The following is an 11,527-nucleotide window of genomic DNA, read 5'->3' as shown; positions in this document are numbered from 1 at the left end:
GAAGCAGTTCAGCTGGAAGATATAAATAATGAAACATGCACATTTGAGAACTTGTAATTCAAATGCTAATCCATACAATCTAAGATTATATACCTAGACCTACCTTCATATATACGGTCTTCATCTTGCTGCATTGTCAGGAGAGCGGATATAATGATGGAGACATGAATAATATTTTTTTGATTAATATGCGTTTTCTTAGCAACGATGCATAGCGGTTCAGCTTAGAGAAGAGGTAGCATCCATGTGAAGCAAAGTACAAGATAATTGTAGAGCTTTATTTTTTAATTTAGTCAAGAAATTAAGTTGTCAGCTATTAAAGTGTCTGATTCAATCAAAGAAGTTCATAAATAATTTATAAGAAAATCATAGAAGCCAAGAAATAGAAATTTTTTTTGAAAAAGTGTGCGTCGGCCGGGAATCGAACCCGGATCAACTGCTTGGAAGGCAACTATGCTAACCATTACACCACCGACGCAATATACCGTTAAATTTGCCGTGAATCACGACGATTGGTTGATTTTTTTCTTCTTTTGGAGCTTTTAGAGGTTTGGGTTTGTTAATTTTGACTAAGAATGCCTTTTATTTGTTGAGGGAATGGTCCAGGGCATATGCTTAGAGCAAGTTCTTGAAACCTATAAAACAAACCAGCTAAGCAATACGTTTGGAGACAAACAATCGGAAGAATGAGGCTGCCATGCGACACATTTTGCCCTTAAAAGCTCAAACAAGATTTTTTAACATGTTTAAAGTTTAAAAAGATTGCAAATGTTATTAAAATAAATTGTTTTTCAAGTGGCGTGGAAAGATTTTGGCGTACCGTGGTCGCCATTTTGTTTTGGTGACATCTGTCAAATCTTTTGTTTATTATTTCGTTGTTTATACCAAATCATCATGACAAGTTACACGATTGAGCAGCACGATTAAATGATAAAAACTTTATTATCAAAATCAGTAGCATTGCGCCTATTTTACGGTAGACGTGCTGGCCCTTCACATCCAATTCTTTAACGTTTGGTGGCCAAAATTTGAAAAGACTAGTTCAGTTAACAATCAGCCAACACCAGTACGTTCAAAGAACGCAAGATCGACCGAGAACATCGCCGCTGTCTGTAAAATTGTATAGCAGAATCCGAGGTAGTCTATTTCTTTCGCAGACTGGGCTTCAAATCGTTTGAAAGAGGACAATAATTTGAGCCGAAAAATCATGTCTAGTGACTAGGGCGGCACATTTTTGGATGAATGGCTGTGTAAATAACCAAAATTGCAAAATATGGGACGACACCAACCCACGCGAGATTAACCAGGTGATAATACATCCTCAAAAAGTTTCCGTTTGGTGTGGATTTTGGTCCGGTAGCGTAATTGGTCCATACTTTTTTAAAAACGACGTTATTGAGGCGGGCACCGTACTGTCAACAGCGAGCGCTACATACCGATGATAACTCATTTCTTATGGCCCAAATTGAACCATATGGACCTAGACGACCTGTGGTTTCAGCAGAACGGCGCACAGTGTGAGAATTTGCTCATCTAGCGGAATTTAATTAAATAAATGAGTAGCACAAATTGATGCGAATACAGGTTTTACTTGCAGCCTAAACCTTCTAATAAGCGAATAAGAAAAAAATTGTATGTGGGAAGCATGTAAAATAAAAATAATTAGTCTTGAAGTTGCAGTTGGTGATAATTTCACTATCAATTGGCTTGCAAAAGTAGTTTTGGTATTTTTTTTCTTGTGAGTCCTGTGTATGCTTTTTATAAAAACTTTTGATTTGTGTTATTAAATACGATATCAGTGAACTGAAAAGTAAGTAAAATTTTTGGTTTATAGGGTGTTTACATTTTTATTTGGTGGTTGGGATAAAAAAAAATAGGCATTTTTAGTAAATTTTTGTATTTATGAGAGAAAAACTTTATGTATTTCGGGTTATTCGGTTTAGTTACTATATGTATTTGAAAGCCTGATATATTATCTATCATTTAAAGCTCTAAAGTGCTGCAGAAGAGGTGCGAAAATATTTTTTTTTCACATTTGAAGTGGTGTCAAAAAAAAAAAATTTGGCTAAGTTGTGTTCTGACTTTAATATTAGTTTTGTTGTGTCCAATGTCGTCTTTTGTGGTACGTACAAGTCAATGTTTCACTTTTATGGTGCGTTTAGGCTTTTCACATATGGTTTTGTTTTTTGAAATTTTCAGAATGTCTATCGAAATCACAAAAACACAAATTTTTGGGGTTTGGATTTCCAAAACCAAAATAAAGCGTGTTGAAGCGGTGTTTTCATTTATTATGAGCTATTTTGATGGAATTCAATTTTCAGAGGATGCAATCAAAGCACTTAAGCCGACTGTTAGTCAGATTTCTTATAAAATTAATGAGAGGTTGGCCAAATGTGGTAGGAAACGGGATGTTTTCGAAGGAATTAATTCTTCCTGGCTTAATGAAACCCTAACTCTGCCACATAAATTTTTGGATGAAATTCCATCCACTTCAAATATTAAAAAAGTAGGAAGGCCAAAAAAAAATTTTGAAGAGTGCTGTGAAAAAATTAAAATAAAAAAAGTGCAAAGCCTCTTGGACTCATATAGCTTTGAAGAAATTGGAACGGCTTATGAAAAAAACTTGAGGAAAGTTGGAAAGAGAGATACTGCTGCTATAATTAAAAAATTGGCACTTAGTTCCCCAAAAGAAGGTTTGTTTTCAATATTGTATCATAAACATTTATTTACTTTTGATTTAATTAAGGTACAAATTTAAAGAAATCACTCAAAAAAGTGTCCTCTAACCGAATTTCTTTATCTGCTGATGAATCGCTAGCATTGATTGTGGATGCGCAGCTATCCACTCATCAATATGAGATTGTGCGTCAGAAACTCAACAAATTTGTTCCAAATTTAATGCCCACATACGACAAAATTAAAGAATCCAAGAAGAAATGCTATCCTAATATGAACACTGTGTCAGAATCGGCTGCCACATGTGATCTTCAGAGCTTAGTTGATCATAGTGTCAGGCGTTTATGTTTGGCAAAGAAAGATGTGTTGAATTGTGAGGATTTTAAAACAGGGCTTAAAGAATTATCTCTGATTTTTAAATGGGGATGTGATGGAGCCCAGCAAAGATCATATAAACAAAAATACACGTCTGAAGAATGTTATGACGAAAACCTTTTCAGCATGTCTATGGTTCCAATTCAAATGTTTTGTCAGGAAGATCGTATCAAGACCATAATTTGGCAAAATCCTGCCCCCTCGTCAACAAGATACTGTCGCCCCATAAAACTTGTTTTTGCCAAGGAAACGGCTGACTTGATAAAATTGGAAGTTGATCTGATAGCTGAGCAAATAAACGCATTAGCACCTATTGAAATCCATGAGGAAGAATTTCATGTTACAATTAAACCAATATTTTTGTTAACAATGGTAGATGGCAAAGTATGCACTGCCTTATCACCTGTGACATCGTCATCACAAACATGTTACATATGCGGTGCAAAGCCATCAGAAATGAATAATGCCACTATTATTTCGAGAAAGTCTTTGGATGCGTTTTCAATGTCCTTTGGGTTAAGTCCACTCCATTCTTGGATTCGTTTTATGGAGTGTATCCTTCATATAGCATACAGGCTTGATGTTAAGGTTTGGCAAGTCAAAGAGAAGGAAAGCAAGGAAAAGGTTAAAGCCAGGAAAGAACTCATACAAACAAGATTTAAAATGGAGACTGGCTTACGCATTGACATGCCAACTCAACAAGCTGGCAACTCGAACGATGGCAATACGGCAAGGCGATTCTTCCGAGACGAAAATAAAACGGCTGAAATAACAGGAATTGATATAGAGCTTCTAAAATGGTTTCACATTCTTTTAGAAGCCCTAGCTTCTAGATTTCCCATTAATTTGGATGCTTTTGAAGCATGTGCGACCAGGACTAGGACCTTATATCTTGAGAAGTATGGATGGTATTACATGCCAGTAAGCGTCCATAAAGTATTATTTCATGGCAGACAAGTGATTGCTTCTTGCATTCTTCCAATTCGCCAACTTTCGGAGGAAGCGCAAGAGGCAAGAAACAAAGAGAATAGGAAATATCGGGAACTATTCACCAGAAAAACATCGCGGTTGCACACGATGACAGATCTTTTTAATCGACTGTTGATAACTTCTGATCCTTTCATCGCAAGTCTCAGGTGCATTCCAAAAAGAAAGAAAAATGTGATCGAGCATGAAGTCCTAGATCTTCTAAATGTCACAACTTAAGCTATTTTAAACTCTTTTAAAATTTTTTTTTCTTCTAAAGTGTGAATGATTGTGGTTTTAATTTATATTTTGTTTAAAGACCCCTCAATAAAAAGTTAGTTGCTGTAGTTAGTTAGTTGCGGGCGCTACGTGCCACACAGCAAACGCCACGACATCTAAACACAACATCTACCCACGCTTATTTAAAAACCCTATTGCAGAAGAGTTGTTCAGTTCCCCAAGCAAACCCTCTACATTCAGAGATGTTAGTGCAGATATGATTGCAGATGTGTCCACATTGTTAAAAGACCCTTCGATGTCAAGGAAAATAACCATAGGTAGTGAACTCAAAATGAAGGATTGAGTATAAGATATTACGTACTAGTATGTGTACCGCTGTTTCCACCGATTTGGCATTACAGTAGGCATGTTGGGACCTATACAGGAGTCTTGTATCAATACTTGCCCTTAAATGGATATCGATCAATGTTTCTAAGGTCTTAAGAAGGATTGATGATAGAGTTATAGGTCATAGATCTTTGGGGTTGGCTTGGCAAAAAATACAAATATTTGTCTATTACTTGAGGAGGGTACCCCCAATAGAATTACTATTTTGTTTTCAAGTTTTCTCAAGAACTAGTACACCGATTTCAATAATTTTTTTTTGGACAAACTTTTTCAATGTTTTAATAATATTTTACAGTCAAAAACGTAAACAATTTTGGAAAAAAAAAACTAACTGAACACAAATTTTGTGATTAATTAAATGACATTTAAACTTTTAAAGACAAACTTATTTCATTGCTAATTTTTTAAATTTTAAATTATTAGTTCTATATTGAAACAGAAGAAAATTCGTGTGATAAAGTTGTGCATTTTTTTCGGTCGTCATCATCAAAATGAAAAGTAGCTTGAGGCGTATGAGTGTTTTTTTTTTGGATCAGTTTTGTTTTCTCAAGCTCAATAAAATAAAATAATTTGTTTACAATTTTTTGACTCATCTTGTGTAGCTCATTAAAATGCTTAAACGAAATTTGAAATTGTTTCATAACTCGTAATGATCTTCTACTTCTTGATCAATATACTAAGCTATATATATAAAACCGAAATCAAGGAAAAGAGTAAATCTTTGGTACCGTTTGGCTTTGAAACTTCTTATCGGATTGTCATGCATTGTTTTTTAAATGAAAGAAGATATCACAACCGATATTGTTGGCCAATAATTTGTTATCCATACATATAAAATCCAAATATCACTGACTAACGTTTTGATAGGAAATATGAATACCAAGTGCAATTTCTGTCACGCATTCAAATAGCCTAAAGAACCACCAGGGTTCCGCTGTTCAGGAGAAAAAGTTTTATTGGCAGAAATTGCTGATCCACTGGAACCATTAAAAAGTCTTTTGAATCATTCTCAGCGAGATTCTAAACATTTTCTTGATATGTTTCGTGTTTACAATTCTACTTTCCAAATGACGTCATCCGGTGCCAAAGAAATCAGACTTGGATATTTTATGCCAACATTTAAAGCTCAGGGTCAGGTCTATCATTTGATTGGATCGCTTTTGCAAAAAAAACCCTGACGAACCGAAATTTTTGCAAGTATATTTCATCTGTGATTCAGTGAGCGATGTGTTTCTGTAAACTACATAAAACATTCATTCTCTTTCTCTTAGAATTCAAGCTCTTTTATTAAATAAAGAACTTTAGTCCAAGCCGAGATCTCAACTTGTTTTATTGTAAAAGCGTAACCTTCATAAAAGACATTTCAGTGGCTTTTGTTAAATAAAATTTCAATTCAGTCAAAGAAAGTGTCATTTCTTGTAAGCCTCGGAGGTCCAGATTTGTATAAAATCCTGATGTCTTTAATTGCGCCAAAACTGATTATTCATACATGAAATTGATAGAAAAGCTTAAATAACATTTCGCGCCTGAAAAGAACAGTTTAGTGGAGAGCTTTAAATTTGTTAAGAGAAAACAAAACCTGATTGAAAATATCAGTGACTACATAGTTGAATATTGACATAATTGTCTAATGAGCGCGAATTTGAGAGTTTTTTGGAGAAGGCTAAGTGACTCAAAAATTCAAAAACGACTCTTAAATGAAACTGTACTAAAAACATTAGACAAAGCAGCCGAAATTGCAAACCAAGGCAAACCAAGCAAAAGACAGCACATAACTCGCTGTATAAAAGCAGCAGTAGAACGGGTGTTAAATGTTTTTATTGTGGTAAAATAGGACACAAAAAAATGAATCGGTGGTTAAACACTTTAAGGCAGAAATTGATCTTGTCAATGATGCTTATCCAATTTTCTGTAAAGCATATAATGTTCCTTTTGGATTAAGAGACAAAGTTAGGAAAGAATAGGAGAGATTAGTACCAGTAATGCGGAGTAAATGGGCAAGTCCGTGTGAAGGTTGGAAGTAAGATTTAATTTTCCTTGTATATCAGCAGGTGGCACGCTTGTCGACGCACGGCCTTATTCGTCGGATGGGGGGATCTTGCTGAATTATACCCTCAAAAATAAATAAAAAAATACTCGTGCCAATCTCAAAAATTACTTTACGATAAATCGAAAAAAATCGATCGAAAAGACTAAAATCGTCTCACTCTGCACAAATCCAAGAAGTTGAAATCAACATAACCGATGTTTTGTTGTGCTAGCCAAAGCTATGTGGCAACCCTTATCCTGCAGCAGTCTTTGCTGCCACCATACTACACTTCTTGCCAAAAGTAAATGAAGATGTAGCCCCTCTTCCCTCTCATGTCACATATTCCTCCTACCTACACAATCCTTATCACTTACCCCACGTGGCAATTGTTACACTCTTCGGAGCTTCTTTACAACTGAGCCTTACTCGCTGTAAAGCTATTAGGTAACGTCTTGCTTTTTAGACCACGGCGATAGAAAAGAAGCACCAGGGTACCTATATCACTTGAAATTTCTGTACGTGATGGCTCTCACGGAGATTTTGATTTATCAATCGCTTCTCCGTGTGTCAATCTATCAATAATTTTAATGAATTAATTGTGTTTTAAAAACAAAATTTTGCTTGACTTACGTTTTATGTAATATTTATTATAACACAATTATTTGAATAGCTACACTGGATGTACAGGTCTTAGGTACACGCACAGTTGTGGACATCCGGAGTATTACCCCAATTCAATTCGATTTTCACTTAAAAAAAATTAATAGCCAAAATAGTTTGAAATGCATTGTACATTAAGAACTCTTAATAGGTTTTTAACTTACATATGCTGTATTATATTAAATATTTGGACTATTCTCACGCCCCGGGGCTGCTATTGGATCGTCTGTGTCGGGAGTAAGTAGGCAAAGAAAGATCGAGATCGGAAATTGGTTAGCAAGATGCACATTTGTCGATCTTCGAACCGATCTGAACCGATATGTACAATCAGTTCAGTAATCGAGATGGTTCATATATATTTTGATGATATGCTGGTGGGTGGTAAAGATAGAGAAGACTGTATGACTAACTTATTATCGGTGTTAAATAGGCTTCTTGAATTTAACGTTAAGGTAAACTTGAATAAATGCGAGTTTTTCAAGGAGGAGCTGGAGTACTTAGGATATTGAATTGGTGCGTTAGGTATCAAACCAAGTACCAAAAAGTTGGAAGCAGTTTTAAAAGCACCCGACCCAGTAAATAAAACTCAGTTAAAGTCATACCTAGGAATAATCAATTATTATAACAAGTGCATTCCAAATTTGTCGGGTGAGCTTGCATTTTTGCATGAGTTGACTTTAGTTGACAAGCCATGGATCTGGAATGAAAATCTTAAAAATGTGTTTGAGAAAAGTAAAGACTTAGTGCTAGCAATTGATGTTTTGACGAACTACGACCCTAGAAAACAAATTATTATTACGGCAGATGCTAGTCCATATGGGGTAGGTGCAGTTTTGTCCCATTTGATCGACGGATAAGAACGACCAGTGATGTTTGTGTCTAGTACACTTAGTGTGCCTGAAAGAAACTACTCGCAATTACATAGGGAAGCGTTAGCAATTATTTTTGCAATTAAAAAATTTCACCAATTTATTTATGGGATAAGCTTCACAATTTATAGTGACCACCAACCACTATAAGCTATCTTTGGGCCATTATGTTGTCCATGTACCCTATTAAGTACAAGAAAGCTTCGAAGATGGGAAATGCAGACGTATTATCGAGGTTGCCGCTTTTGGCAAGAACTGAAGTTGAGGATGATAGTATTAATTCCTTAAGCATTTCTGATTTCCCACTCAAGCTTGATAATGTAAGCAAAAAAACGAAGAGGGATAAGGTGTTAGCTGGGGTCTACAAATATGTCATAATTGTTTGGTCAGATAATATTTTGATAGATGTGAGACCTTATTTTTTTAAAAGGGATTCGTTAGCAACGGAATCCGAATGCATATTTTATGGTGAACGAATTGTTGTACCAAAAATCTTGGTAAATAAGGTATAAGAGCTGGTACACGACCGACGGATGTTGAAGAGTTCGTTTTGCAATGTGAAGTGTGTCAAGTAACATAAAACTCTAAAAAGAGTAATTTGAGTAAATGGCTTGTGTCCATTTTGTAGAATCTCGAAACAATGCTCTCCAGCTAAAGTGCTTAAAGAAACGACGTTTGTTGTGTGGGACGAATCAACTATGGTAAATAAAGGTGGGCCTGAAGCTCTGTACACTTAGAAATTTTAGAGCTGAAGGTCCTATGGGAGGTGTTGTGATACTGTTCGCCAGTGATTTTTGGCAAACATCGTCGTGTCTGTAGGCTTCTGTCAAACTTTTAAGATTGACCACAAATATGCGCGTTCATTTGGGTGGTGATTATAATGCAGCACAATTTTCAAGAACTCTTTCGGATATTTGAAATGTTTTAAATAATGATGGTGGAGTACTAATAGAAGCAACATTTGCAACTAGCGTCACTGGACAAGATGAATTAATAGCTAATGTTTACCAGCAAGCCGCCCAAACTTCAGAGAAAACTGATGATTGTTTACGCGAATGAGCAATTTTAGCACCATAAAACAATTCTGTTACAAGCATAAACAACTAAATTCTCTCAATGTTTCAGGCCCATCAACAATCTTTCTATTGATAATCTGTCTGATCAAGATAATGCCATTGATATTCTTATACGTCAGGACTTCCTCCGCATAAACTGGACTTGAAAATTGGGGTTCCAATAATACTTATGAGAAACCGAAATTATGCAATGGTACTAGATAACGGATAGCAACTATGCAGAGGAACGTGACTAAAGCTAAAATTCTTTCCGGCTTAGCCCAAGATCAAGTCGTGTTCATTCCCAGGATACCGATGATTTCTAACAAATACTAATTCCAATTTAAACGAGTACAATTTCTTATAAAGCTTATTGTTTTGCCTATGTAATGTCTATTAATAAGGCACATTTGTTCCTATTTTTACAATATAGAGTATGTTATTAAAAATTATTATTTTGTAAATTATTGCAAAAATGAAAAAGATAAATAAAAAAAACGTCAACTGGGGCGTGTACTTACTTTTTTTATTTCTTTATTGGAGCATTGTTTGCTCGTTTTGTGGACTAAAATACATTTAGGATTTTACTTTTTTTCAAATCAAACATAAAACAGGGGGATTTAAAATGTGACCTTTTTTGAAAAGGTATGGTTGCTACTGGTTTATGGAATAAAAATCAGACTTAATAAACACAATAAATTTATTTTGTATAAGTTTAAATACAAAGTTAACAATAATTAAATAAGATACGTGCGTCTCTAAACTAAAGGTAAAGCTTAAGAAAATCAAAAAAAATCAAATGGGGTGGCGCAACAGTCCGTTGTGAACCAGGGCCTAGTGACTTACAACTCTCAACCATTCCTGTGTGCGAGTACTGTTGTCAGGAATAGTAGGGACCTACAATTTAAGGCCGAATCCGAACGGCTAATTTGAGAAAGCACTTTTTCATGACAAGAATTACTCTTGAAGGAATTGTCAATTCCTCGCAAGAGGCAGTACCCGCGAAAATTATTTTTTTTTTTTTTAAATTAAGGTGACACAGGCAGGGATTGAACCCAAGACCCCTTGCATGACAGTCCAACGCACTAACCATCATGCCACGGGTACTACAAAAAAAAAGCTTAAGAAAACCTAAAGATATATTCGCTAGGCTATCAAATTGGTTTCCTGAATCTCATTACTCTCTTCTAAGGTAATACATTGAGAGTTTATACAAAACCCTATAGGTATACATTTTCGAGCTCAACTTTTGGAATGGAGAGTCCATGTCGGAAGCTCTTCAGCTAAATAAAGTAAAATACCAACCCGAATCAGACATATAAATAGTAATATAGAAGTAGTTGTTATGGAAGCCAGAAAATATTAAATGACAGGACAACATGCCACCTCAATATGTAACCCAAATAAATGAGTATCATTAAGGAGTAGACTCATTTAACCTCTCATAGTAGTCGTCGTTGGTTGTTGGTCGTAGCCGCTGCCAAACAAGGACACCATTTTAGATAAAACCTAACAAAATAAAAACAAAACACACACACAGAACTTTTTCTTCAAAAAAACCAAACGGGTCCCATTTTACAATTATATTCTAGTCCTAGTTCATAGTAAACCTAAACCCCCTTCTAAAAAACCTAACCAAAAAAATGAAGAGGAAACTAAGACAAACAACGAAGTCCCAGCAGGGAAAACACGACGACAACGACACCGACGACGACGAGTATAGAACCAAATTATAGCATAACTCATCCTCGGATCCTACATCCTAAGGCAAGAGGATATCATTTCTCCTTGGGATAGAAGAGTCTCGTACTCGTATCTGGTGTCAAGCACCTACTCCATCTATTGGCAAAAAACTGCACACACAAAAAATCATTCGTTTGAGGTCCTGTTTTTAGTGTAGATTTCCTTCAGCTCAACTCGCTAGTTCTATATCCTGTAACTGCTCCTAGCTGGTCCTGATCCTGGTCCTATAACCCTAAAGTTGACTTTCGAAGGACAGCAAAAAAGTTGAAATAAAAAAAACTGTGACTATAGAAAAAGTCCAGAATTTTCCGTCTTGCCGAAGGATTTTGTGTTGTTTTTGTATCTGTCGAATGGTGGTGGCCATTCAGCCACTCCCAATTTTACACACATTCTGCAGCTCACCAATGCTATTGGTTATATATACATGCTGGTCCGAATAAGAGGAGCACATCACAGGGTGTACGTTTTTAGGGATATTTCGGGAGAAGTCACTCCAAGTCCGCATACCTACATCAAAACACAGCGCC

At 35.7% G+C, this 11,527-nt stretch overlaps 1 non-coding gene across 1 annotated transcript; it reads right to left on the bottom strand.

The window, feature by feature from the left end:
• Nucleotides 1–406: 406 nt before the first annotated feature.
• Nucleotides 407–478, bottom strand: Trnag-ucc (transfer RNA glycine (anticodon UCC)). Its single transcript has one exon. It is a non-coding gene; the product is annotated as a tRNA-Gly (tRNA).
• Between the last annotated feature and the right edge of the window lie 11,049 nt (nucleotides 479–11,527).

Source organism: Eupeodes corollae, chromosome 2, assembly GCF_945859685.1.
Source record: "Eupeodes corollae chromosome 2, idEupCoro1.1, whole genome shotgun sequence".
Classification (NCBI taxonomy): Eukaryota; Metazoa; Arthropoda; class Insecta; order Diptera; family Syrphidae; genus Eupeodes; species Eupeodes corollae.
The sequence above is the reverse complement of the archived record's forward strand: the minus strand, read 5'-3'. Positions and strand labels throughout refer to the sequence as shown.